Genomic DNA, 23,274 nt, shown 5'->3' on the forward strand with positions numbered 1-23,274 from the left:
TACAGATGTGTGCATTGGAAGAGGCTAAGTGACTTGCCAGGGTCAAGTAGCTAGTAAGTATCTGAGGCTGGGTGTGAACTCAGGTCTTCCTGACTCCAAGTCTAGTGTTTTTATAAACCAAACCATCTAGCTATATAGTAAATATAATAGCATTATACATAGTGATATATATATGTCTGATAGTAAAATAAAAATACATATCTGATAGTAAAACCTCCTATTATGCAAGATATGTATGTACATACATAGATAGAGTGTTAGAGAAATGAATCACATAGGGAGAAGCCAAGTCACAGTAGCCCAAGATACAGAATGAGCAAAACTTTAGACTTCACCAAATCCAATTGTTGCCTTTTACATAGGAAGCAAAATGAGATCCATTCATTCATTCAACAAATATTGAGTCATTTCTACTAGCAAGACACTGGACCATTTTAGATGACTGTTGAACCAAAGCTGAACAATGAAATTGTTTCTTCCTTCAAAGATGTTCCATTCTGAGGCAGAGGGAAAGGGGAAGAAGAGGAGAAAAATGATACATCTACATAGAGAGGAAGTGACTTGCCCAGGGTAAAACAGTAAGTGGCTACAGTGTAATCAGGCTGGGGCATTTTTGCATGTTGTTGAATGTAAAGAAGAAGATTGGATTGATAAAGAAAATGCTCAGTTGATGGATGCTGCCTACCTGCCTAAGGGTTGTAGTTAGTGCCAGAGCTTCTTGGGAGAGACATAGGTGGTCTAGAGACTCTACAGGAGAGGCACACAGGGAGGGGAGGCAGCAGACTTCACAATGTGTCCCTGAAACCTCCCTGGAACTAGCTAGGAGAGACCTCTTTGAGTGAGATCATGTCTTCTCTCTTAGTTTGAGATGAGATCTCACTAGAGCTCATTCGCTTTTGTATATTCTAATAATATCAGCAACAATAATAATAATAGCCAGCACTTATAAAGCTCTTTAACATTTGAAAGGCACTTTACACATGGAATCTTATTTAATCTTCCCAACCACCTTGTGAGGTAGGTGCTGTTATCCCCACTTTACAAATGAGAAAACTAGGATGGAGAGAGGTTAAGTAACTTGCCTCAGGCTACAGAGCTAGTAAGTGTCCAAGGTAGGATTTGAACTTAAATCTTCTTCACTCCAAGTACAGAGATCAGAGATCTATCCGCAGTGCTGCCCATATAACTTCTCTATCTATTTGCTGTTTGCCTAGAATAATGAATTTACTTGAAATTCACTATTTGTGATAGTCTTTTGTGTAATCAGCATTTTGGTGGGAAGAAGCTAAACTGGTAAGTATAAGCTAAGGGTCACTCTTCCCTTTAGGAATGACCAAGGAAGCTGCTTTCCTTCTGAACCAAATTCCTACCCCAAGACTACCAATATCTGAAGAGGCAGACAGATTTAATTCTAGTCTCATACCTCGTTGGAGACGGGTATGGGCAGGAATAAGTGCCCCTTCACAACCCTTCTCCTGCTCCTGATGGAAATCACAGTTTACCTTAGAGATGGGTAGACCAAAATCCAGAGAATCTGTGAATTTTCTAAACATATATAGCAGACATACATACCTTACAAGATGATTTAGAGATGGGAAGTAATTTAGAGATCACCTAATCCAACCCTCATATTTTATTTTATTTTATTTTTTAAAGCCTTACTTCCTGTCTTAGTATCAGTTCTAACACAGAAGATCAGCAAGGGCTAGGCAAGTGGACTTAAGTGATTTGCCAAGGATTATACAGCTAGGAAGTTTCTGAGACCAGAAAACTGGTGCTCTATCCCCTGTAAACCTCCTATTTTAGCTGAAGATCCTGAGGGCTAGAGAGAAATCTGCCCACTGTCACACAGACTGTAAGTAGAGTCCAAATAGGCAGACCTAAGTCAGAGTCACCTTGACTCAGAACAGAGTTTGGATCAGTCTTAGAATAATGGCTCAGGCTACAAGATGGACAGTTGGGAACACACCATAACACAGAGTCTGACCATTGGGCCATGATTAGGTGTCCTCTACATTCTGCTAGTTGGCTGTGAGCTGTTTCCCAAAGTGAGGCAAATTGTGGACATACAAAAGAAACATAACTCTTCCTAACTTATTGCTCTGAGCATATGAAGTCATCGAAGGATTACTGTGTGCTATGTTTAAGAGCTTTGGAAAATCTGAGAAAATGTCTAAAAACTGGAAAGAACCAATAAATCAAGATGATAAAAATAGTTATTTAAAAAATATTTAAAAGGGAGCAACTAAATAACACAATAGATAGAATGACAAGCTTGGAGTCAGGAGGACCTGGGTTCAAATGTGATTTCAGACACTTCCTACCTGTGTGACCCTGGGCAAGTCACTTAACCCCAATTGCCTAGCCCTTGACACTGGTCTGTTTTAGATTTGATACTAATCTTGAAGATGAGGGTTAAAAAAAATAAACAAACAGGAAATAGCATGAGGGTAGTGGAAAGATAATAGCTAGCATTTACATAGCACTTTGAGGTTTGCAAAGAACTTGAGTGCCAAGCTTTTTACAATAATTATCTCATGAGATCCTCACAACAGCTCTGGAAAGTAGATATTATTATTAACCTCATTTTATAGATGAGGAAGCTAAGGCAAACAGAGGTTTAGTTAAACCCAGGGTCACCACTGTCTGAGGCTGGATTTGAACTCAGGTCTTCTTGCTTAATCCATTGAGCCACCTAGCTACCCCTATCCTCCCAACAACCCTAAAAAGCAGGAAGAAAGGAAGAGAACAAGTATTTATTAAATGCTTACTGTGTTCCAGGCTCTGTTCTAGGAATGTTATAAATATTATCTTATTTGATGCTACAAAAACTCAGTGAGGAAGGAAAGAAGGAAGGGAGGGAGGGTGGGAAAGAGGGAGAGAGAGAGAGGGAGAGAGAGAGAGAGAGAGAGAGAGAGAGAGGGAGAGAGAGAGAGGAGAAGAAGAGAAAAAGGAAGAAAGAAAAAGGAAGAGAGAAAAAAGAGGAGGAAAGGGAAAATGGAAGGAAAGCAGGAAAGAAAGAAAGAAAGAAAAAAAAAAGAAGGAAGAAAGAAAGAAAGAAAGAAGAAAAGAAAGAAAGAAAGAAAGAAAGAAAGAAAGAAAGAAAGAAAGAAAGAAAGAAAGAAAGAAAGAAAGAAAGAAAGAAAGAAAGAAAGAAAGAAAGAAGGAAGGAAAGGAGCATTTATTAATTGTCTACTATATGGCAGGTACTATGCTAAGCACTTTACAGATATCTCTTTTAATCTTTGATGAGAGTTGCTCCTTCAAAATAGTACCATTGCTTCTCCATCAATCTCCACCATTTTAAATTTTATTTTAAATATTTTATTTACCCCATCACATGTAAAAACAATTTTAAAAGATAGTTTTTAATAAAAAATTTGAGTTCTAAATTCTCTCCCTCTCTCCCTTCCTCACCTCCCACGTCCCTGAGACAATAAACAATCTAATATAGATTTACATGAGTAATCATGTAAAATATTTTTCTGTATTGGTCCTTTTGTGGAAGAAAACTCTAACAAGAACTATAAAAATGAAAAGAGAAACAAACCTAGCAAGCTTTGGTCTGCATTCAGACTATCAATTCTTTCTCTGGAAGCAAATAGCATTTTTGTCATGAGTCCTTTGAGATTGTCTTGGATCGTTATTGTATTCTCTGAATAGTTAAGTCTTTCATGGTTGCAACCACCATTGTTGAATTGAAATATTCCAGGCCCTGATGAACTTCATGATCAAGTATAACTGTCACTATAGAAAACAAAGAAAAATGGGGAAAACAGCTGGACAAGACTAAGGACAGCCAGATGAGTCTACAAAGGAGGCATTAACATTTTGAAGGCAAATGAAATAGATGAAATAAGGGATGATAACCAAACCTTGGAAAAAATCATGAACACTTTTATTCCACAAAAAGGCAAGTAAAAATATCAGTAGCTGCCACGGGCAAAGTCCACCCTTGCTCGAGACTCCAGAGTTTCCTGACAGGTGGCAAACAATCAGTCAAAAAAAATAACAAACGGAAGACAGCTTAATCATTACAGCCGTGGGACTGCTTTGCATCTGATAGCTGCTCCGCCATTCCCAGACCTGGTGTTTATTTTTATACCCATTTTCTTGGCACACAGATACATTACCTAACATACATATTCAAAGAGAGATAATTGGAAAAGTGATACATTAACTTTTAACAAATCACTTGATTAACTTTCTATATTCTTGTATTGTGACTACAGACAGCATACAAGATAAATGATTTCGTCACAGATGACTTAATTTTCTCATTACCCTGTGAGAAGTTTTGAGCTTACAAACAATCAAGGAAAATTTCTTATTGCCTTTAATAAAATGGAATAATTAATCAACAGATCTTAAAAGACAATTCAACAATCATATCATTGAGGTTGAGGGGTACTGGGAACACAATTCAAATTTAATATTAGACTGGTCATTTCTCAGGGTTCTTACTAGGGAGTTTCTGAATTACTGATTTGTGTAATCGAGTCACTGAGGCATATTGAAGCTTGATGTGCTTGTACTTATTGTATGGGCCTCTATGATTGATTTGTGTGCTGGCTTCATGAGAATAGGTTTCTGTGAGTGGGAAAGTTTTGGGCTTGGCTTGTGATTCACTGGGGATTATATACCTAAGTAAAAGTTAATCCATGATAGTCTTTTGGGATAGGGTTTGAGGGTCTGATCTTTTGATGATGTTTTAGAGAATTAGGGTACAGGTATTTGCTTTTGCATTATTCCTTTTGAGACTAGGGGGAATGGTAATCATGTCAATTCATAGGTAAGGGGTATTGATGAGAGAGGTCATGTAAGGGAGACTGAGTGGGCAGTCACATATTGCCAAGGGCCACTCTGTGGCCTCTGTAGCTACCACGCGTGACTCTGTCAAGGCGTTGTGGCCTGATGGCTCCTAGCAAGTAGCTACTAGAGCATATGCCTCACCTCTCATCTCTAAAAAACATATTAAAATAACCTACCCATCAAGAGTCTCCTCGATGAAGATGTAAGAAGAAAATGATAGATTTATAGAACAAAGCATCTTCTTTACAGTCACACAAACAATGGAAAGTCTAAGTAAATTTAATATGCCACTGGGATTGCAGTGTGTTGACTATAAAAAGTAAAAATGAGGGGGCAGCTGGGTGGCTAAGTAGATTGAGAGCCAAGCCTAGAGACAGGAGGTCCTAGGTTCAAATCTGGCATCAGACACTTCCCAGCTGTGTGACCCTGGGCAAGTCACTTAACTTCCATTGCCTGGCCCTTATCACTCTTTTGCCTTAGAACCAATACACAGAATTGATTCTAAGATGGAAGGTAAGGGTTTAAAAAAATAAAAAATAAAAATGATTTTGAACAAAGTATTTTCTATACAAGTGCTATAATCAAGTGTTTCTTTGGAAAATATAATGATAGCTACAACATTGTTCTGATAGTGGTAGTCTCTCGGTGATCGAGAATGACTATTGTCTTTGTGCAGTTTCATCTATGGTGTACCCTCATGTGGCTTTGGAGTCCAAAGGCTGAGGTGCAAATTTTGTGGCACATGGGGCCTGGGACGCCATTTGTTACGGGAGGTGTGGCTGTGGCCTGGTGTCGGCGTTCACGCGCAGCGGCAAGACGTCGACGTCGCTCATCTTCAAAGGTGGCGGCTGCATGGTTAATGTGGGTTCGCCAGCTGCTTCTGACAGAGGCAGCGAGTTCTAGTTGCTTTGATGTAATGCCAACCCACTTCAAGTTTGACTTTAGCTGATCCTTGAATCTTTTCTTTGGTCAGCCTTGTTTCCTGAGTCCAGCTGACAGTTCACCATAGAATACCTGTCTTGGTATTCGCTGTGGGTCCATGCGGATGATGTGTCCAGACCATCGTAGCTGGGTTTTGAGGACCATGACTTCAATGCTGGTGGAGTTGGCTTTGTCGAGGACTTCCTAGTTGGTGATTCGGTCCTGCCATTGGATCCTCATGATTGACCGGAGGGAGCGTTGGTGGAATTGCTCCAGCTGTTTCATGTGCTTCTGGTACAGTGTTCATGTTTCACAACCGTACAGGAGCGAGCTGAGGACCACTGCGTTATACACTTTGAGCTTTGTCGCAGTGCTTACACCTCTGTGTTGGAGGACTTTGTAGCGCAGCCGCCTGAGTGCCTGGCTGGCCTTTTGGATCCTGGCATTAATCTCGTGGTCTAGGGACCTGTCGTTGGCGATGGTGCTGTCCAGGTACTTGAAAGTGTTGACATTAGAAAGCTGTGTGCCGTTGATTGTAATGCATGGCTGGTTCGTTGGCCTCCCTGGTGCAGGTTGGAACAATACCTCTGTTTTGCTGAGGCTGATAGTCAGGCCAAACAGTTTTGTTGCGGTGGAGAACCTGTCCACAATGGTTTGGAGATGATTTTCTTGGTGGGCCATGAGAGCACAGTCATCTGCAAAGAGAGTTTCCAGGATGAGTTTCTCTGTTGTCTTTGTTTTTGCAGTCAGGCAGCAAAGGTCGAATAATGAGCCATCCAGTCGGTATTTGATGTAGACGCCCAGGTCTAGATCCATCACAGCATGTCGTAATACTTGGGTGAAAAATAGGTTGAATAGTACCGGAGCGAGGACACAGCCTTGTTTCACGCCATTGGAGATGTTGAAGCGATTGGAAGTCTCTCCACCAGATAGGACTTCCCTTGTCACGTCGACATGAAAGAGCTGGATCAGTTTGACGAATTTTGCTGGGCAACCGAGCTTGCTGAGGATCACCCAAAATGCGTCCCTGTTCACTGTGTTGAACTCCTTTGTCAGGTCTATGAAGACAATGTAGAGACTTGGGTTCTGCTCAAGGCATTTTTCCTGCATTTGCCTCACCGTGAAGACCATGTCGATGGTCCTACAATCTGGTCAGAAGCCACATTGTGATTCAGGCAGGTTCTGCTCTGAAACAGATGACAGGAGTCTGTTCAGTATAACACGGGTGAGGATCTTTCTGGCAGTGGAGAGTAGTGAGATGCCTCTGTAGTTGTCACAGGCTGCTCGTGCGCCTTTGTTCTTGTATAGGGCTACGATGGAGGCATCTCTGAGTTCTGGGGGCATGTCTTCCTCTTCCCATATGCTGGTCAGTACTATGTGGAATGCCTGGAGCGCCTTTCCATTTAAGGCCTTGTACACCTCGGTTGGGATCCCGTCTTTACTGGGTGCCTTGCCTGCACTCATTTGTTTAATGGCTTTTTGGACTTCCTCTATTGAAGGAGGGACATCAAGTTGTTCAATGGAGCAGTTTTGGGGGATCTGGTCAAGGGCACTTTGGTCAACTGAAGAGGGTCAGTTGAGAAGCTGAGTGAAGTGTTCTTTCCACCTGTTGCTGATGCCTTTTTTATCTTTTATGAGAGTGTCACCATCAGAGGATAGTAAGGGAGTGGTGGTGGGTTTTGATGGCCCATAGACAGTCTTGAGGGCACTGAAAAATTGTTTGTAGTTTTTCATATCAGCAAACCGCTGGATTTCTTCTGCCTTTTTTTCCCACCATCGGTCTTGCATCTTCCTGATCTCACGCTGCGCCGTGGCTTGGAGAGACTTGAATCTGTCCTTTTTAGGAGCAGAGTTTGGGTTATTTTGCCACTCCATAAAGACTTTGTTCTTCTTGCTCAATAGGTCTTCAATAGCAGTGTTGTTCTCGTCGAACCAGTCCTAGTGTTTGCGTTGTTTTGGGCCTAGGACTGCCTTTGATGTTTCTTTCACTGCGTCTCTGAACTGGTTCCATTTCTCAGTTGAGCTTCCAGTGAGTGGTCCCTTGGCAGACAGCTTGTTGTCCAGACAGGACTGGAATGTTTGCAAATAAGATGGATCTCTAAGACGACTCACGTTGTAAAATGCACGAACTGTCTGGGGGCGTTTTGGATGGCGAGGCGCAATGTGCATTTGAAGAGTCGCTCTAACTAATCAGTGGTCTGTCCAGCATTCAGCTCCTCTCATGGCTCTGGTGATCTTTACATCCTGGATGTCTCGCCGGCATACAATGATGTAGTCAATGAGATGCCACTGTTTTGATCGCGGGTGCATCCACATTGTTTTATATTTGTTCGCCATTCTGAACACAGTGTTCGTGATGGTGAGTTTGAACTCTGAGAATTTGCTGAGTAGCAGTAGGCCATTGTTGTTCATTTTGCCCACGCCGTGTTTGCCGAGCACTCCTTTCCATCTTTCATGGCCCTGGCCAAAGCGGGCGTTGAAGTCTCCCAGTAGTATCAGCTTGTCATTGGTGGGCACTGAGTGCAGGATGGCACTCAGGTCAGAGTAGAACTGCTCGATGGTCTCCTCTGTGCTGGTCAGTGTTGGGGCATATGCGCTGATGATTGTGGCATACTGGTCTTTGCTGAGAGGCAAACGGATCTTCATGAGAGATGTTTTAGCCTCTCGCTGATGCCCACAGGCAAGTCTGGCAGCTGTTTGAGCAAACTGGTCTTGATGGCCAGGCCAACACCGTGGATTCTGTCTTCATTTTTTGAGGCTCTACCTTTCCAGAAGAAGGTGTATCCAGTGGTGGGTTCGCTGAGTGATCCCTCTTCTGGTAAGCGTGTTTCGCTTAAGGCTGCGATGTTGATGTTATATCGCGCCAGTTCTTTACCGATTAGAGCTGTTCTTCTCTCAGGTCTTGGGGTATTCTCTCTGTCAAGTAATGTCCTGATGTTCCATGCAGGTCCTAGTAGGAGTTTCTTTGTATTTTGTTTCCTTTGATTTCGACCACTTAAAGGTGTGCTGACCAGGTGTTTGTAGGGCCGGCAATGTTTGGGACACCTTTTCTAGTCCCCTCCCTTGATTAGGGTGAGCAGTGCTGTCCTAGAGAGGGCTGCTCAGTCGCCCAGGATGCTGCCGAATGTCTCTGCTACCAACAGGGCCAAGCGACCACTGGTCCGTGGGCCGCCTACGTGCAGGATCGTGACTACAACTGCCAGTGGTCACCTCCAACTGTTGCATCTGATAATTAACATTAAATGAGAAAATGAGAAGGAAAAAAAAAGTACCAGTGGGACTTGGGCCAATGCTCCCAATATATCCCAACTCTGCTTCTCAAATCACCTTCAGAGTCAGTTTACAAGCTGCACAAGAAAATCTGTGTAGTTATTTGATAAGAACATCCATTTAGATCTTAGATAACTAGAGGAAACATGGAAACTTAAGCTCTAGACCAGGAGTTTTTAATCTTTTCTCTGATGTGGACATCTTGGGCAATCTGGGGAAGCCTTTGGAAACGTTCTCATAAGGTGATTTTCAATGCAAAATGAAAAATTCAATGCAAAAAATTTTCAATGCAAAGAGGAATTCAAGGAAAACCAAATATACCGAGAGTTAACAAATTTTAAAAAATGTTCACAGACCCAGGGTAAGGACTGGTGCTCTCTAGAGAGTTGGTCCATTTCACCACTTCTTCCTGTCTGCCTTCATCCCTAACCCCTCTTTTTTTTTTTATCTCCATTAGATTCTTAGAGTCATTGACTAGGTCTCAGTTTCCTCATCTATCAAAGGTATATGAAGCTGATTGCCAAATTGATGGTATATGAAAAATGACCAAAGAAAAATGGATTTTCCAAACAATATTTGAAATGCCTTTATTCCACTTGGTGTTTCCACCCTTGTGCATATATTTCTTAATTTATTACCTCTCTGAAATAACAAAAACTTGAAAAAACTAAGAGCTGATTGTTGAGAAGTTGTTGGGTTTTTTTGGGGTGGGCAAGGAGACTGGAGCTTTGATTTCATCACTGTAGGGAGCTTTCTCTGCCAATATAGATCACCTTTCCAGAAACTTACAGGCAGCCACCTAGGTTGTGCAGTGGATAGAGCTCTGGGCTGGTAGGAAGAATTGAAGTTCAATTCTGACCTCAGACACTTACTTGCTGTGTGACCCTAGACAAGCCACTTAACTACTGCTTGCCTCAGTTTCCCCATCTATGAGATGGAGCTATTATTAGCATTTACCATACAGAGTCGTGAGGATTACAACAAATTGTAAAGCACCTAGCACAAAGTAAATGCTATATAAACATTAGCTATTATGATTCTTTAGACTGGCAAAGTTGGCCAAAAAAGGAAAATGAGAAATATTGGAGGGGCCGAAGGGAAAAAAAGGCTAATTAATGAACTGTCATTGTAGCTGGGAGCAGATCTGGCCATTCTGGAAAGCAGTTTAAATCCATGCCCAAAAAACTACTAACAATTGTATTTATCTTTTTGCCCCTTGATACCACTACTAGTTTATACACCCCAAAGGGACGAAAGTCAGAGTCAGCTCTGTTTTCTGTCGGTAAAGAATGGGAAACTGATGGGGTCTCTATCAATTAGAGAATGCCCAGATTAATGCATTAGAATTTGATGTGCTATAAGAGATCATGTGGATGGTTTGAGAGAAACCTGGAAAAACTTATTGAAATGAATACAGAGTGAATCGAGCAGAACTAGGCTAATGATTTCTATGATAGCAGTGATGTTGTAAAGATAAATGACCTGGAAAGGTGTTAGGCACTCTGATCATCCCAATCACCCACCGAGAGTACTAGAGATGAAACAGGATACCCACCTCCTTTCTAATGGAGAGGTGATAGACTCAAGAACAGAGATGGAGATGACTTCTTTTTTTGTTTTTGTTTTTGTTTTTGGACTTGTCCAAGGCATGAATTCATTTTGCTTTATTCTACATGTTTCTAACATGTTTTTCTTGTTTTTCTTGCTTTCTCAGTTGGAAAGGGGGGTAGGTGAGAGGGAAAGAAAGTAGGTTTTCCTTTGGGAAAAAATAATAAAAAAGAATTTCCCACACAAATGTATGACACACATACATATATTTCTCTCTGTAAAATTTTTAACCCATTTGCTATTAGCCTAGTAACAGACTACCATATTTTTTAAACCCTTACCTTCCATCTTAGACTCAATATTGTGTACCATTTCCAAGGCAGAATATCAGTAAGAGCTAGGTAGTTGAGGTTAAATGACTTGCCCAGGGTCACCCAGCTAGGAAGTGTCTGAGATCAAAATTTGAAGCCAGAACCCAGAATCCCAGGCCTGGCTCTCAATCCACAGAGCCACTCAGACTACCATATTTTAAAACTTTTTATTCTGGCTGTTACAGATGGCCAGTGAGATGCTATAGGGACCTCTCCTAAAGATTTCCAAGCTGCCACAAATGCTGTATTCCTGATATTGTCCATTCTTCATTTTCAGAGCATATCAATGACATCATGATGCTGGGGTCAGGCTACGGTGTATCCAGCTGTGACTTATCAGCTGCATTATTCAGCTAAACCCAATTAGAGCAAATATAAAGTGAAAGTATCTGACAATAATATGGAGTGAAATCTGGTGTCAGTCTTTCCTGGCCCTCCTTCCCAGGGGCAGCTATCTGTCTTGCCTTTTGTTCTCCCCCAGAGAACACCGGGCTCAGTCTCAACTATCCCCTGGCTCTTCTCCAGCTGGGTGAGAGGGGGTCACACCAGCTCTACATTCCACTCACCCAGTTGTCTGCTTATCAGCTTGGGGGCCCCATATTTTTTTGCTTCCTCATCCCTCAGCCATTGGATGCTCCTCATCTTACCTTTCTAACAGGTTGCTTTCCTTTTGTCTCATTCCTCTCCCTCCCACCTCTCATCTACCTGTGAGATTTCCACTGTCTTTTTCAAATTGGGCGCTGGGAAAGATCCTTAGATTACTGCTCTTGGAGGTTGTAGTTCCTCAAAAAAAAGTAGGAAGGTAGGGGGCAGCTAGGTAGCTCACCTAGAAATGGGAGTTTCAAATATGGGTTCCAGCTGGATCCAAAAGTGGCCCCAGACACTTCCTAGCTGTATGACCCTGGGTAAGTCCCTTAACCCCCCCACTGCCTAGCTTTTATTGCTCTTCTGCCTTGGAACCAATACACAGTACGGTTTCTAAGATGGAAGGTGAGGGTTTAAAAAAAGAAAGAAAGTAGGAAGGCCATCTTGTGGGCCTGACTTTCAACACCTAAATATATCATAATTTTCTGGTTATGCCTAATACTTTAAAACACGCTAGAAGAAAAGCAGGAAAATTTGTGGATATTTGACTTGGCAGTTTTATCAAGAAGTTCGAGAGCCCCTACATTCTTAATAACCACAGCTACTGTAGACCCAAAAAAGAAAGACTGGGGGGAGTTGGTATGATGGAGGGATGTTTCTTGTAGGGAAGGCTGCTGAGTCACATAGTAAAGGCCAGAGAGAATGAGAACCATTAGCCAGAGGGGGGTGAATCATAGCTGGCCTCGGAATGGATGGCCCAGAAAGAACACATCAATAAGAAGGACGAACCAACATGGTAGAGGGATATTCCAGGGTGAGAAAGTTGCTAAGTCATGTGGGTCAAGTCCAGAGAGAATAAGAACCATAGCCAGAAGAGGAATGAATCATAACTGGCCCGAGACTATACTCAGAATGGAGGGCCCACAAAGAACTTGCTAGTGAGAAAGAAACAACATGGCGGAAGGATATTCCAGGGTGAGGAGGCATTGAGAGTGAGGGAATAGCATGTGCCAAGTAGATCAAACCTCCACCACTTCTACCACTGCCTCTTCTCAGATCCTGGTGGAAAAATCCCAGAACCTTGCACCCATTGTCTAGGGGACCACCCCCATGGAGAAGGTTGGGTAGATCATCTCCCTCACAAATGGATAGATAAAAGCCCCAGAACATTCTCCTTTTGGCTATGCTTCTGACTTCCCTCTGACACAGAGAACATGGAAATGCATTGCCCATAAACCTCATGATTAAGAATGGGGGATAACTGGCAGAACACATCTAGAATGGAACGGGGAGAGCTAGTGGTAGCACAGTGGATAGACTTGGAGTTGGGAGGTCCTGGGTTCAAATCTGACCTCAGATACTTACTAGCTGTGTGACCCTGAATAAGTCACTTAACCCCAATTGCCTAGCTCTTACTGTTCTTGTTTTAGGATTGATATTAAGGCAGAAGGTGAGGAGTTTAAAAAATAGAAATACATCAATGGGGGGCAGCTGGGTGGCTCAGTGGATGGAGAGCCAGGCCCAGAGATGGGAGGTCCTGGGTTCAAATGTGACCTCAGACACTTCCTAGCTATGTGACTCTGGGCAAGTCACTTAACTTCCATTGCCTAGCCCTTACCACTCTTCTGCCTTAGAACACACAGTATTGATTCTAAGATGGAAGGTGGTAAGGGTTTAAAAATAAATCAATGGAATAGTGTTGAAAGCAGAGAGAAAACAAAGGTTTTCCTCCTAAGAATACTTTGCTGTTTTTATTAGATACAGAAGAAAGACCTATGGAGAAAGGGGAGGTTTGACCTGGAGAGGAGAAAGCTGAGGGACAATTCAGTAACTCCCTTTGAGTTGACGAAAAGGTCTTACGCAGAAAGTAGAAATCATTCTTTCCCGATGACTCAACAAAAAATGCATCTAGCATGAGGGACGGAGGTTAGCTATTAGGAAAACTCTCCTGTGTTTTAGACTGGTGCAATATGGGAAACTTTGGGAATTTCCTTCTCTGGAAGTCTTTAAAAATTAGACAAAGATTCGTCTATCTGAGAAATATTAACCTTCCCGAAGGCAAGGGAATCACATGATGGTCTCTGTTTGAATTTCCTTCCTAGACGAAGCTTTGCTCCAGTGTGTTCTCAAGCAAGACTGTGTGACCAGGTCAGCAAATTCAACAAATGTTCCTTAAGTTCCCATATTTGCAGGAATCTGTTCCTGGCAGTGGCAGGGATGTGGCAGGGGTGGTAAGAAGGTAGAAAATGAAACCATGCTGCCCTCAGGGAACCGTAGGTTCTTCCAGGAAGATAAGCAGATGGATACTCGAGCAAAAATAATACCAAATGGGAATAGGGCAAACACATGGGAGAAAGTCAACTGGGAAATGGAGAAACCAAGGACAGATGACTTCTGGCTTTGGGGGTTGGAGCACGGATGAAGCACCTTCTGAGCTGTACCTTGAAATCAGAGATGGATTTCACCAATGGAGGTATAAAGAATGACCACTCAGGTCAGTGGCATCAGTCTAAATAGGTACCAAAAGAAACCATTTAGAGGAGGGCTCCCTTAGCTTCGAAGACATCCAGCCTGTGCCTCAGGTTGCTAAGTCGACCTGGACAAGTCAACAAAATATCTCCATTGGGGCAGCTGGGTAGCTCAGTGGACTGAGAGCCAGGCCTAGAGACGGGAGGTCCTAGGTTCAAATCTGGCCTCAGACACTTCCCAGCTGTGTGACCCTGGGCAAGTCACTTGACCCCCATTGCCTAGCCCTTACCACTCTTCTGCCTTGGAGCCAATACACAGTATTGACTCCAAGAAGGAAGGTAAGGGTTTAAAACAAAAAAAACAAAATATCTCCATTCTGTGAACAGCCATTCCTCTGCCCTGCCTGAATGTTCACTTCCATTCCCAAGGCCAGAGAAGAGTTGTTTCTTTTAGTGGAATCCCTTACAATGGGGTGGGGAGTGGGGGCTGCTTGGGTGGTATTTATGAATTATGCGAATCCCAGCTTTATTCAAAACCAGATGTGGTTTGAAGGATGCTGACCCAGGCTACAACCCTTTGAATAAGGGGGAAAAAAATAAAGGAAAGAGGTATAAGGCCAAAAATAATTTCAAAGCAATAACAGGAGAACAAGACCGTTTGCTTCCAAAGCACTTCTTTATGATAGAGAGCCTTGCAGACACTATCTGCTTCACCCTTATAGCTGCTCTAGAAGGTAATATTATGAAATTCAATGCAGTTTATCAGGTGGGGAAACTGAGGCCCCAAGAGGAAAGCCTTTTCTGCTCCCCATCATGCTGCTGCCTTCTCTCTAAGATTATCTCCTGTACATATCTTATTTGGACATAATTGTTTATATCTTGTCTTCTCTTATATTGTGAGCTTGTTGAGGGCAGGGACTATTTTTACTTTCTTTTGTATCTCCGATATTTAGTGTAATGATTGGCACACAGTAGGTGCCTCAGAATGCTTGTTGACTTACCCTGGGTCACATAGCAAGTCAGTGGGGGAGCTGAAAATTGAACTTATATTTCCTGGCTTTCAGAATATGTCCATTGGACCCCATGGCCTAGTTTGCTGAAGCCAAAACCTTTCAAACAAAGCTTCTCTGTTCACCAAGAATTCAGCCTTTCCTTTTGTCCTCAACTTGGGACATTCCTGAATCAGTCAGGAAAAAAAAGTGTTTTTAGTCCCTGAATCCTGATAATCATCACAAGTTATTTGGCTAATCATTTCTATTGCCTGGCAAAGCACTGTCTTTTGGGTTGGGCAACTGGAATTTTGCTCCAAGGCACTGACAGGGTGTGTGCCCCTGCTTTTTCATCTGTTCTCCAGTTGTTAGCCTCAGGGTCAATGGTAGTGTACCCCCCTTTTGGATCTGCCTGTAACAATGGAAAGAATATTGGCTCTGGTGTAAGAGAATCTGGGTTCAAATTCTGCCTCTTGATGCAGAGCTTGAGGAAATCCCTTAAGATCCCTAGACCTCAGCTTCTTCATCTGTAAAATAAGGGGGTTAGACTAGATTATGTCTGAAGTCCTTTCTAGTTCTAGATCTGTGAACCTATGAACTCCTTGCCTTTTACCATGGTTGATTCCATATTATGTTTCTAAGCCAAGGGACCATGCCTCACCTTCAACAGGAGATATCTGGAATCTGCCAGTATTGGGATATGACAGCTGAAATGGGACCCCAAGGCCTTCCTGTGCCCAGTGGGGGTTTCCCCAGCCTTGTTCTTTTCTTTTACCCTCTTCAAGTGGCTGACTTGGCAATGGTTTCCCTAATAGCTTTGCCCTCATGGAGCCTCATATCGAGTTTGGACATAAAGATCTCTTTCCAGGCCTGCTCTCTCTATATCCCATGTTCCAAAATTTACCCCATAATGTTCTAGAATTCCTAGTTATAGTTCTACCTGCTGAACTGGAATCATGCCTGGCTCTGAAATTTGGTCCGAACAGAGAAGATGATTTAGGGATGGGGAGGAAAAAAAGTTAGAAAAGGGGAAATTGCCACATGAAGGAGTTAATTTTGGCACAGAGGAAGAGTATCCTATTGAGAACTGGCATCAGAAGACCTGGGTTCAAATCTCAACTCTCCCAGTCATTTCATTTGGACACAGTGGGCAGAACCAGAAACAAAAGGTGGAAATGTCAGAAGTCAATACAGGCTTGACATCAGAAAAACTTCCTAAAAGTTGGAGCTGTCCAAAAGTAGACCAGTTGCTTTGAAGGGTGGTGAGTCCTTGGAGGTCTTCCAGCAGAGGCTAGATGACCATTTGTTGGTTATGTTAAAGTGGAGATTTGTTTCATGGATTTGTTAGGCTGGGTGGCTCCTGAGATCCCTTCTAACTCTTCAGTTTTGTGCTAACTTGGATAAGTCATTTAAACTGAATTGTCACAGGTCTAATCATTGTAACTCACTTATACACAAATTTTCAGTGGCTCCCCATTTCCTCTATGGCACAAAACAAAAATTTCAGCCTTGTATTTAAAACCAATCTGGTTCCTACTTTATTTCCACACTATTCCCTTTCATGCATTTTATATTCTAGTCAAACTGGAACTCAACAAATCATTTCTTGCCTCTGTATCTTTGCATAGGCTGTCACACCTATCTAGAATTTGTTCCTTCCTCGCCTTCTTGGATTCTTAAGCTTCCTTTGATAACTCAGCCCAGGTGTCTTCTATATTCTGATCCCCTAAGTTGTTGATACTCTCAATTTTCCTTGGATTATAATTATTTGTATAGTTGGGGGGAGTCTTCTTCTCTTATCCCCCCCTAGAAAGTAAGGTCCTTGAAATTAGAGACTTTTTTCTTTGTATCCCTAGCAAAGAGCTCAATTAAAAAAAATTATATAGTAGGTACTTAAATCTTGGTTTAATTTGAACTTGTTTCTTCTTTTGTAAAATATGGGGGTCAGAATAGATGACTGCTAAGGCTTTAGACTTTTGAGGATCTGACTCCAAATTCCACTTCTGAGACTACTGTGTGATCTTAAGTAATTTCTTGACTTCCATGAGCCTCAGTTTCTTCATATGTGTAAGGGAATTGATTAATTATTGATCTAATCACAGAAAAGGGACCACTTAATCAGGTGTTAAACTAACTATAATTTAGTCATTCCAGGTGATCCCTGATGCTAAAATTGGTCTCTCAAATGACTCAAAAAGGGAGCAACTAAGTAATGTGGCAGGGTGATCTTTAAAAATCAGTTCTTTGGGGGGCAGCTGGGTAGCTCAGTGGATTGAGAGCCAGGCCCAGAGATGGGAGGTCTTAGGTTCAAATCTGGCCTGAAACACTTCTTAACTGTGTGACCCTGGGCAAGTCACTTAACCTCCATTGCCCTAGCCCTTGCCACTTTTCTGCCTTGGAACCAATACACAGTATTGATTCCAAGATGGAAGGTAAGGGTTTTTAAAAAATCAGTTCTGAGTTCGAGGGGATAGATTCCAAGAGGAATTCAGTAGAGGAGAGGACATAAAGTCATAGAAAGGGTGACTACAGGAAGCCACCTGAAGCTATAGAAAAGGGCTGCTAAAGGCAATAGTTATAAAGGATGCAGGTTTCTGCAGTAGAGGTTACTTGGGACTATCAGAAGGGAGGCATGTAGAAACAGAAGTATAGGTTAGTTGCCCTTCCCTGCTCCATCTCCTTAAGCTCTTTAGTGGGACCACCTGAAGGCTTTTCTCTGAAGGGAAAGAAAAGTGTGCTTATTTTTTTTTTAATCCTTACCTATCATCTTGGAGTCAATACTGTGTATTGGCTCCAAGGCAGAAGAATGGTAAGGGCTAGGCAATGGGGGTCAATTGACTTGCCCAGGGTCACCTAGCTGGGAAGTGTCTGAGGCCACATTTGAACCTAGGACCTCCCATCTCTAGGTCTGGCTCTCAGTCCACTTAGCTACCCAGCTGCCTCCTGCTTATAATTTTTTAAAAACTGTTTATTTTGTCTTTATAAGCATTGGTAACCACCAGCAGTTGCTTATTGAGGTTGAACTTATGGGAACAACTGGAAAAAATGAATATGAGAGGGGGACTGTCTCCAGAGAAGAGATTAAGATAGATCTAACACTGATGTTTTGCCAGAAAAGCTGCTTGTGGCTGGGGGCTGAACCTAACCAAAAGATAAAGGGAATTTCATATCCTTTAAGGCTACTTTAAACCTGGGGAAAATCCATGTGGACAAAGAGTAAAAAGGAGAAGGAAGGACAACTAGTAGTTCTGAAAATTTCCAATCAATGCACTATCTCCCCATACCCCTCGCTGCTCCATGAATATAACAACAATTTTTAGAAACTCCATCCTTTGTTATTGAAGTACAAAGAGAGAAAGCACTAACCAAAAGATCTCTGCCTTGTCTTTAAGACTTCCTCTTAGGTGGTGTTCTTCCTTATTGAGGAGAGGTAGGAAAGGATGATTTGTTGTTGAATCTCTCTATAAAGGAGGTACCATCTAGCCAGTTGCTCCCCTATCCAGGAGGTACACACCCCAAAGGGGTGCCAAAGATGCCAGTTTGGTCACTACCTCCTTCCACTTCGGTACCACCCTTTGTTATTCTACTGCCAAGAATGTATGCTGGGAGGAGGAAGCCTGCCAGCCAGGTGGGAATCTTTGTGCCTTCTTTCAGGGCAGCACTAACAAGGGATGAGTCCCTGGCTTCGGCTACATGAGAAGTGACAGGCTGGACTAGACGGTTTTTGGGGCTCTTTCCAACTCGCCTAATCGTCCTCTGCTCTTGGGAAGGGGCTACCAAGATGGGGAGGGATGGACTGCCTCTGCCAGGCTGGCCTTGCCTGCCTAGTGTGCCAGACTAGTAAATGCTACCCACTTATACAGAAAAGAGCATTCTGGATGATGCCCGCATAGCTGATTGAACCCACATCGCTGGAATCTCTGGGATGAGCAGTCCTCCTTTAAAGTGCGTTTTTCTAAGCCCAGGGGAAGAATTCTTCTCCGCTTTCCGGGAATTCTCAGGGTTTCTGGCTTGCACTGATGCTGCCGCTGCCACCACGCACGGCGGCTCTGAGTCATCTGCGTGGCAAGCCAAGCCTGGGAATGAATGTGCGAGACCCTCGCGGGAGTCAGCGCCAGCGCCGGGCGGGCTGCAGGAGGGCAGAGAGGCGCGCGCCTGAAGGCGCGTGACCGGCGGGTGAGGGGGCGGTAGGTGGGTGGAAGGGTGGGGAAGAGGGACTGCTGGAGGAGCCCCAGAGCCCAGGCGGACGAACCGCACAGCCCGGCGCGGAGCGGACAGGGGCACGGACTCAGGCCGGCCAGGCGCACCTCTTTGCTCCCGACGCAGCCCCAGGTAAGCAATGCGTGCTGAGGCTGTAGAGTCGCGCGCAAAGTTCGAGTGTACAAGCCGTCCTGTTTGTGCGCGTGTGTGTAAGGATGTGCGTGTGTGCCTGAGAGCCAAGTTGGAGGAGCCGTGAGGACTAATGGAAGAGTTGGCCCCGGGCAACCGCTGGGCAGCCTCTAAAACCGCGCTCCCCACCGTGGGCCCCGGGCTGAGCTGGGCAGGTCTGGGGACCGACGGGAGCCTCGCGTCGCTCCGCGGAGCTCTCTGAGGGAAGCCAAGGCGAGTCGCCTGCCAGCCGCACGGGCTCCCGCTGGGGCTCCAAGTAGCCTTGCCCTGGCCGGAGCCGCAGCCCTCGGCCATCCCCTTGGGCAGGGGCTCGCCCGCTGGCGGAGGACCAGCTCGGCTCCCGCATCCCGCCTGCTTGGGCTTTTGGCTAAGGTAAAGAAGTCCTCGAGCGGGTGCAGACGCCTTGAGCTAGACCGGAGGCATTTGCGGGCTCGCTGCCGGTTACATAAGGACGCGGGGGGTGGGGGTGGGGGTGAGGCCAGGATCCCCAGACCCGCCATCGGGCCGTCATTTTCCCAGGGCGGCTCCCGACTGGGCCCTGCGGGGGCGCGGAGCGATTGATAGAAGTGGGGGGTGTCGATGAGGGCGCTGCTGCCTATGCACTGGAGGAGATAGGCGCGGGTGCCTTAGGCGCTGCTCCCTGCTGGGGGCCCCAGCGCCCGGCCACCTGCAGGCAGACAGGTGTTTGCCAGTCCTGCTGGCCCTCCCTCAGCCGCGGAGATCCTGTCGGGTTCCTTAGCGAGTGACCGTGACCGAACAAGCCGACCGGAGAGCCCGCCGGGGAGGGTGCCAGGAAGCCTGTGAGGGGCGGGCTGGGCAGTTGGCAGCCCCCGGGCCTCCACCCCTGCCTATCGGTGAGTCCGGGCGCTTTCTGCCCGTACAGATAAGAGTCGTGCCCTGGGGAAGGGCGGCAGCTGGCAGAGCCCAGGACGTTCGCCTGGCTGGGCGGGGGGCCCGGGCTTGGGCCAATGATGGCTGCACATACTTAAGGCGGAGGAAGCGCCGCTTCCGAGGGTGACTGGATTAATAACAACTGACATTTTTATATAGCGCTATAAAGTTTGTAGGAGTGCTTTATCGTCGTGAGCTCGTTTGAGCCTCCTGCCACAGGTATCATCTCCATTTTGCGGACGAGGAGGGAAGCGGTGACTCCGGAGTACATCTAGATAGGGTGTTTACTGGTCTTGCCTTGGCTTTAGAATCCACTTAAGCCATTATCTGTGTGATCCTGGCCAAGTCGTAAAACCCCTCTCAGTCCGTTTCTTCTCCTGTAAAATGGGAATAATCGGAGTGCGGTGTTATTGGGAAGATCGAACGAGATGATGACATAAGTAAGGCGCTTTGCACACCTTAAAGCCTACACAAATTCATCATTAAAACAGAGGTGGGTGTGAAGGTCTTTGAAGTTCTTTCCAGATCGAAATCTGTGATCCTAGGAATCACCTGTGTGTAGGTGTGGCGGAAGAAGAGGAGGGGGGATTTGAACTCAGGTTTTCCTGATGCCAAGCCCAGCAGTCAGTGTGTCAGTCACACTGTGAGAGGCCGTTTAGCCTTATCTTCGGCCAAGGCACAGGACCACGGTGCTACCTCGGAGTTTATTCCGCAGCCTTGTTTGGCAGAGAGCCTCACATTCTGCAGAATGAACACTGGGATTCTGCGAGCGGGGGAGAGGATTTCTCCTCCGGATTCTTTGAAATGGGCAATTATGGATGTTTCTCGGTCCTAAATTTGGGAAGAAGGGGTGGTACCTTGTTTCCTTCCATTCGATCTTATTCCGCGGGGGAGGGGGGGCGCCTTAAAGGTGCATTTAAAGCCAGGTGCCACACCCTTGGGTACGGGAATAGTGTTTCTAGGTGTGATCTGGAAAAGCTATGTGCAAAGGGAGGGGGAGGAGTTGTAAAAGAACCTCACAGTTCAGAAAAACACCCGAGATCCCTCTGTCCATTCGTCAAGGACAGGCCATTTCAGGGTTTATCTCTTCCAGGATAGTGAAAGTAGATTCAGAAACTGAGGCTCTTTGACAGTTTCTTTCCCTTCCCCCCAAATTCTGCTGAAGTGCATCTGCCTCTGGACGGAGTTCACTGGTTGCTGGCAGACTTTTTTTTTCCTTCCATTTCCTGGGATCCCAGTTTTCCCATCCTCCTCTTTTGAGAATCTGTTCCTAATCCCTAATTAATAAATTCACTAAGAAATGAAAAAAAATTCCTTTCATTCTTACCCCTCCCCACCCCCTTCAAAAGACATTTTTGGGCTCCTTCTCATCCAAACAAGCCTAATTACAGAATAAACAAAGGGACATAAAGGAAGAAAAAATTCACAAAATGATGTAAAACAGGGATTGTGAACCTTGATGGTTTTTGCTGTTACTTATTGGTAGTATTGGTGATGGGGAGAGGGTGGGGTAGTGAGGGGTCAGGACTCACCCAGGGTTCTAATAATCCCAATGCCACTCTCATCACTGCCCTTGCTATTGGTTATTTCATCCCTTTCAATCCCTAGCACAGTGCCTGACACACAGTGGACTTCTCTCCAGACTGTGACTTAACTCCTGACATGAATGGGGGTTCCAGAAGTTTATTTGTGAAAATGGATTGTTTAGATCTCCAAACCCATGGAAACAGTGTTACAAAGGCTGATGAGGTTCCCAGACCTTCCCCCAAATGCCAGTTTAACCTGAGTTCCCAGTGGGGGGAGCAGGGGAAGTAGAAGAGTACTAATAGCAACAATGATAATAAATTGCAGCTGTTTCTGTGGAGGCAGCTAGGTGGCAGGTGGGTAGAGCACTGGGCTCAGCATCAGGAAAACTCATCATGAGTTCAAATCTGGCCTCAGATGTTTGCTGTGTAAAGCTGGGCAAGTCACTTAACTCTGTTTTCCTCATCTCTAAAATGAGTTGGAGGAGGAAGTGGTAAGCCACTCTTTGCCAAGAAAACCTCAAAGAGCTGGACAGGACAGAGAACAACTGAATACCAGTTTAAGGTTTGCTGAGTGCTTAACAGATATTAACTCCTTTGATTCTCACAACTCTGGGAAGTAGATGCTATTACCTCCATTTTATAGGTGAGAAAACTGAGACTCGGGGAGGTCAAGTGATTTGCCTAGGGTCACACAGCTACTGAGTTTGAGACCTGGTTTTGGTGTCATGACTCCAGATATACATTATACAACCTAGAAGAGGAGGGAAGAGCTACATATATAAACTGAATTTGCATGTGAAAAAAGAACAATTTTGCACAATACATTACCAAAAAAAAGAAGAAAGAAAAAAGAAGGGACTGGTGACTAGAGCCATGGAGGGCAAGCTGGATTGGAGTAGGAAGATGTGGGTTCAGATTCCAACCCTCTTGGTTACCACCAGTGGGACTCTGGGCAAGCCAATTACCTTCCTCATGCCCCAGTTTTCTTATCTGTTGCATGAAATTGGACTGGATGAATTTTTTGAGTTCTCCTTGAGCTCCAAATTTATAATCCTTTGATTTGTATACTTCATCTTTCCCCCACTTTGGTTGTGTTTGATTTGGTGAATTCCTGTGTAACTTAGCTTCAGTCTTAAAATTGTTACTTATTTCCCAGGAAATGGTAAAGGCTGGGCAGTTGTGGTTAAGTTAGTTGCCCAGGGTCACACAACTCGGAAGTGTCTGAGGTCACATTTGAACCCAGGACCTCCTGTCTTTGGGCCTGGCTTTTAATCCACTGAGTCACCTGACTGCTCCCTATATAATAATAAAAAATATTTCACCCTAGTACCTCTATCAATGGGGCAGTGAATATATTGGATAGATTTCTGATACTTACTAGTTGAGTGACCCTGGACAAATCACTCTCTGAATCTGATTCACCTCTTTCACCCTGAGGAGCTCTATCACATATATCACCTTCTCCCCCTCGCACAGCCATCACCCTAATTCAGGTCCTTTTCAC

At 44.4% G+C, this 23,274-nt stretch overlaps 1 protein-coding gene across 4 annotated transcripts in view; it reads left to right on the forward strand.

Annotated features, from left to right (window-relative positions):
* Positions 1-18,619: 18,619 nt before the first annotated feature.
* The window catches only part of IL34 (interleukin 34), a 65,028-nt gene continuing 60,373 nt past the window's right edge, over positions 18,620-23,274 (forward strand). Inside the window, exon 1 of one of the 4 annotated variants that reach the window (XM_007477519.3) lies at positions 18,620-19,296. The gene's annotated coding sequence lies outside the window, so the exon portion shown is untranslated. Of the gene's footprint in view, positions 19,297-19,325; positions 20,738-23,274 lie in introns of those variants that run through there. The other 3 variants (XM_007477521.3, XM_007477522.3, XM_007477523.3) reach the window with 3 other exon arrangements.

The sequence above is a fragment of the Monodelphis domestica genome, chromosome 1 (genome assembly GCF_027887165.1).
Source record: "Monodelphis domestica isolate mMonDom1 chromosome 1, mMonDom1.pri, whole genome shotgun sequence".
In the NCBI taxonomy this organism is placed as follows: Eukaryota; Metazoa; Chordata; class Mammalia; order Didelphimorphia; family Didelphidae; genus Monodelphis; species Monodelphis domestica.